The sequence below is a fragment of the Pteropus vampyrus genome, unplaced genomic scaffold, assembly GCF_000151845.1.
Source record: "Pteropus vampyrus isolate Shadow unplaced genomic scaffold, Pvam_2.0 Scaffold3, whole genome shotgun sequence".
NCBI lineage: Eukaryota > Metazoa > Chordata > Mammalia > Chiroptera > Pteropodidae > Pteropus > Pteropus vampyrus.
Genome location: NW_011888784.1, coordinates 18,171,677 through 18,178,143, shown reverse-complemented (window position 1 = coordinate 18,178,143; position 6,467 = coordinate 18,171,677).

Below are 6,467 nucleotides of genomic sequence, written 5' to 3'. Positions count from 1 at the left end.
TGAGAGAATGAGAAAAATTCTAAGTAGACCAAAAAATATATTTAAAGGCCTCAATATAGACAAGAGTATCAGATAGTAACAAAAGTATATCACCATTCAGGCTTGGTTAAACTTCGGTGGTATCTACTCCCCATTTTTCCCAGACAAAATACACTAAACTACCTTATGCAAGCCCAGAAGTACAGAAATGAGAGTCCATTCCAGACACATACACACTCCACCAGGTATCTGGAAGTCTGCTTGGAGACTCAGACGTTGCGGCCATTATGGAGCAGAAATTTTTATAAGACAAATTATGTCATACGGGCTTAAGAACTGGACAGGCTGATCGTCCCATTCGCATGTTGGACTTGGAGTGCAGGTTCTCTTGGGGCAAGCAGGATGACATGGGGACAGGACAGTTGACAGTTGAGGGCTCTTGGTATAATTGTGTGTCCTCCCCCACTCACACTATTCACAGATTACGCCTGGGAGTTCCCCCCGCTCCCCCCCGTAAGTACCTGTGGGCTGAGGTCGGCTCCTGGGCCTGACTGTGGTGCCTCTAAAAATGATCCTGACCCACTGTGGCTGCATTTATCCTGTTCTAGACTTCCCTCTCTTTAAAGATAGGCTAAATATCTTCCTTCATTACAGTCAGGGTAGGAGGGAGTGAAGAGGGAGGGAGAGAGAAAAAGAGAGGCACAGCGAGAGAGAGATTTTCAAAGTGAAAATTCTTAAACAATCTCTAACTAATAGTGTTTCAAATTTGGCTAAAATAATAGAAGTGTATCCATTAAATATCTTTAATCTTTAGAATTTTTAAAAATGTTATTGTGGTAAAAACATTTAACAGATCTATCATCTTAACAAAATTTTAAGAGTTCAATACAGTATTGTTTACTATGGTACGATGGTGTACAGCATGCACACCATCGTACCATAGTAAACTAGAACTTCTATCTTGCATGAATGAAACTTCATACACATTGAACAGCAACTCCCCATTTTCCCTTACCCCATCCCCTGGCAACCACCATTCCACTCTTTGATTCTATGAATTTGACTCTTTTAGATAACTCCTATATGTTGAATTATGTAGTATTTATCTTTCTGCAACCAGCTTATTTCACTTAGTATAATGTCCTCATAGTTCATCCATGTCATTGAATATTGCAGAATTTCCTTCTTTTTTAAGGCTAAAAAATATTTCACTAAATGTATATGCTATTTTTTCTTATCCTTCTGTCAAAGGAAACTTGGGTTGTTTCAATATCTTAGCAATAATTATGTATAGTGTTGCAATAAACATGGAGGGTTAATAACTCTTTGAGGTCCTGATTTCAATTCTTTTGGATAAATACTCATAAATTGGATAGCTAGATCATACTGTGGTTCTAGTTCTAATTTTTTGAGGAACCTCCATACTTCACCATTTTGCACTCATAATTTGTATAAAGGTTTCAATTTCTCCAAATCCTAACTTAATGTCTTTTGGCTTTTTTTTTTTTTATAAGAGCCATCCTAAGTTCAAGGTAATATTTTATTATGGTTTTTATTTTTCATTTCCTTGATGATTAATGACATTGAGCAGTTTCTTTTTTTGTTTGTTTGTTTCGTTAGTTGTTGTTTCGATTTTTTTTAAATACCTGAAAGCTATTTGTATGTATTCCTTGGAGAAATATCTATTGAAGTCCTTAGGTCATTTTTTAAATCAGGTTATTAGCTTTTTTGTTATTGAGACTAATCCTTTATCAGGTACATCTTTTGCAAATATTTTCTTTCATTCTGTAAGTTGCTTTTCACTTCGTTGATCATTTCTTCTGCTGTGAATGTTTGGAATTTTAAACTAAGATCTTTGAAACTTATTAGACTTTTTGCATGCCAATGGAAAAGTCAAGTACTTTTTCAATAAACATACTAAAAACTCAGTACAACTAAATAAAAGTAAGTAAAAAGTATTTACTGCTAAATAACAAATTCTCCCAAAACTTAGTGGCTTAAAAGAACACATATTTATTATCTCATAGTTACTTTGGTTCAGAAATTCAGCACAACCCAAAACTTAGTGGCTTAAAAGAACACATATTTATTATCTCACAGTTACTTTGGTTCAGAAATTCAGCACAATCTAGCTGACTACTCTGCTTTCGGATCTCTCACATGTTGCGATCATGGTGCGAGCTGGGCTATTATCATCACGAGGCTCAAGCGAGCAGAGATATACTCCTATGCTCATATGGCTATAGGCAGAATTCAGTTCCTCGTGGGCCTTGTTTCCCCTCGGGCTGCTGGCTTCAGACTCCTGCCGTATGGGCATCCTCAACTTGGAGTTTTGCTTCATCGAAAAATGCAAGCCAAACACCAATGTTCATAGCAACATTATTCACAGTGGCCAGAACATGGAAGCAATCGAAGTGTCCTATGATAGATGATTGGATAAAGAAGCTGTGGTACATATATACAATAGAATATATTACTCAGCCATAAGAAGAGATGCCAAGAGATGCAACAACATGGATGGACCTTGAGGTAATCATGCTAAGCAAAATAAGCCAGACAGAAAAAGTTGAAAATCACATGATATCACTTATATGTGGGATGTTAACCTAAAAGCAATAAATGAACAGGACAAATAAACAGAGACTCATGGACATGGACTATAGACTAGCGGTTACCAGAGTATAGGGGGTGGGTGAGGAGGCGGGAGGAAGATGGGGTAAAGGTGGTCAAATATGTGGTAACAAAAAGAAATCTAATTATGGGCGGTGAACACACAGTGTAAATGTATATATGCCTTACTATTAAAGTATACAGCTGAAACTTATTGGATTTCATTAATCAATATTTCAACCATAAAAAAATAATTAATTAATTAATTAGTTTTTTTAAAAAATGCAAGCAGAGAAGGCAGTAGAATCTTCAAGTAAAATGGAAGTTGCAATATTTTGTAACCAAATTACAGAAGTAACATCTCATCAATTTTGTTTATTCTATTGGTTAGAATCAAATCACTATGTCCAGCCCATACTCAAGGGCAGATTACATAAGGTTGTGAATACTAGGATACAAGATTATCAGGAACCATTCTAGAAGTCTTCCTACCACGGAGGAGATGAAGTTTCTTGATGAGATTATGGTCAAACTGAAGACATATTTTAACTTCTTATAACACCCATTCATACACACAAAGGAGATTGGAATCTGCCATTCTAACTGGAATGACCTATCAACAATGTTTTTGAAACCTGAGAAAAATGTCTTAAGTCTCAGTCTGAAGGAAAAGTGAGAGAGTGGCTCAGCATTGGATAATGCATTGCATAGTGTGCAACACATGCACACTCGTGATATCAGCCAATGTACACATTTCAGCAGCCAGTCTCAAAACTTTCAGTGCCACCTAAAGTCTGGCCAATATTTAAATTCACCACTGATTGGAGCAGCAATAATATTAGATATTTGGACTCATCATTGAATAGGAGGCAGTACGGGTCAGGGTTCGGGGAAAACAGAATACATTTAGCTAGTTTTAGCACAGAGGTTTATTAAAGGAATTAAATGCTTACAGACTTGCTGTGAAGACTGAGGAAACAGACCGAATTGAATTGAATCTAATCGAATCGAATCAAATTGAATCAAATCAAACTTAACTAAACTGAACTGAACTGAACTGAACGGTTTGAATGTGCAGAAATAATATAAAGCCACACTGAAGACCAAAGTCACCATGGAAGCTGTTTCTATAGTGCCTGGTTCTGGGAGTAACGATTACTGCCACGTTCATGAAATTACTACCATCAGAACAAAGCCACAATCAAGAAGCATCAATTGTCAGGAAGCTGTCGCATTTCCAAAAGACTTTTTTTTTCAGAAGAAAAGCACAGAAGAAACAGAAGCCAGACCTCTGCCTCTCTTCTACCTTCCAGCACCTGGGCAAAGGCATCTGATGACTGGAAGCCAAATTATGGCCAAAACACTAAACACAAGTGAGTTCAAAAGAAGGAAGAGGGAATGGATGTTTTGAGGTGTTCTTGATCAATATGAATGACAGCTTTTCAGACCTTTAAATTTGACTCAAAAGAATTTTTGGCATCATCAGATGAAAGACTATGTAGCTATATGTCTCATCACCATCATTATACCAGCTTCTGGCCTCCCTTTCCTGGTTATTTTCCAGGAGCAGATGCTGGATCATGAATGTCTATATAGTTAATAGTAAGAAAAAGGAGTATAAAGTGGGATTGTGACAATACACTAACTGAGATCCATCGCTGTTTAATGCACACAGTAGTCCTACTGCAACAAGTCTGCTTTAGGTTAAGAGTTTTTAAAACGTCATATTTTGTTTAAGTTAAAGTTACCTGCAATTATTATTTTTGCTTTCAGTAAACTTACAAGAATACCCACATGATCTGGAGAAGTGTTCATTGGTCACATATAAAGACATAGATTTTTATCCTTCAGCAGCTAAAATACAAATTGAAGAAGCATCACAATCACTTTAGTGTCACAAATAGGGTGCCAAGCGTGCACCCTGATCTTATTTGTTGACTAGATGAATTTCAGTTTTCTTTTCTTAACCAGCACTACTTAATGTCTTGCCAGTGGATTTTAGATTTTTTTCCATACTTTGATTTTATGACAGCTGTACCTGCTTCTTCCCATTTTGTTTCCTGTGGTTCTGCATGCATTGCTATTTTTTAAAAAATATACAACCACATCAGCACATGAGCACAAATGCATGGTTTCAAGTTATGTGCCTTGTCCACCTTATTTTTAAATTATAGCTGAAAATTTCCCTCTCCTTCCCCTGTTTTTTTTTTCATTTTGCTACTCTTGATGAAAATTTCTTTCCTATTAGACCTCAATAAAACTCTTCTTAATTCCAGTAGATTCTACTGTAATATAAAATACCCTAAATCCTCAGATTAAATGCTGCCCCCTAAAATGCTTTTGCTTCCAGAGTTCTAGATTTCTCTTTATTCAATTCTTTTAGATACGAATCATGACTGTTTTGTTTTTATTTCTGTCTGTATTAATTTATCTAATAAATTTCTGACTCCAGTTTTGGTTCCTTGTCACATGGGCCTCTTCAACACAGCCACTTGCTTTGCTCTCTTTCCAGTCTGCTGTGCTGGTATCTTATATAATGGAGCCTGATCATGGGCATGACATCCCATCACCTTTGTACAGGTTAGAAGCAAATCACAAGTCTAAACCACAAAGGGCGGGATGACACAAAGGCATGGATATCAGTAAATCACTGAGGGTCACCTTTGGGTCTGTCACCACAGTCTGTTTTCTGGTTTCACTGAAATGGAGAATCAAGGTCTTATGTCTATTCTGTTTTTAGTGTTTCTTAGTGCTCTCATGAATTTCAGGAGGAAAGTTAGAAAAGCACTGACTTAGATCTCTATGTTCATACTGGACATCCATTGATAGAAATTTTAATGACTTACTGAGGGATACTATTTTTTTCAGCCATTTTTTACTTTCTTTTTTTTCTCCCCCTGGATATTCTGGAAATGCTTAGAATACTTAAAACATTACACATCCAGTTTATATTTTTTATGGGGCTCAGCAATATACATTTTTTTTAAAGAAATACCTGTTTCTATTTTTTAAAATACAATTTTAAATATCTAGTAGCATTGCCTTGATATTTCAAATCCTCTTTTCTGTTTTTGAAGATTTCTTGTATTTTCATTTTATTTCTTGTATTTTTATTTTTATTTTTCTTCTTAGAAACTATAATATGTGGACTTTCTTTCTGAAGTTAATTTTCAAAGTTGTGTTGATTTAATCAAACCAATTAATGTTGTAATTATGAGATATCCTCATAAGTAGGGTACAAAGTTGGTTTTGGCTTTCAATTACTTTTCAATTAACTAAGAAATTCTTCATGGATAAAAAGTTTTCCAAATAAAACCTTTAAGAATAAAGAGGTAATTTTGAGAAAAAGATCCAACCAAGCACTTTTAAAGGATTATTTTAACAATGAAACAAGGGTAAACTTTAGAGAGAGATGAGTTACTTTATGGTTTTAACAAGCTATAAAATTGTGCCAAAATGGCAATGTCCTCACAAGTTAATAACCACTCAATATTATCATAAACTTTTTTGTGCATGTATTTTGTAAACATTTCTAATTATCTCAATATACTTTATTTTATTTCTAGTTTAAAAAATAAGTATTGTTATAATTAAAATGATACATGCTCATTATTCAAAAATATCTACATTGAATGGAAAGTGTAAATAAAAGAATCTCCAAATTTCACCAATCTGAACTATCCCAATTGGAGATCTTTTCTATTTTTATGGTAGTAAAACTTCATCCTCCACTTGATCTAGTATCTGGAACATGAAAAGCTGTATGTGATCTTCCTGCCTAAGCTGAAGTCTCAAGGTGAACTGCAAGAAATTTCTACTCTCGGTGAATTTTCCTTTGTAATTTGCAGGCCTGCTCACTTAAAGTGTCACCCAGCTTA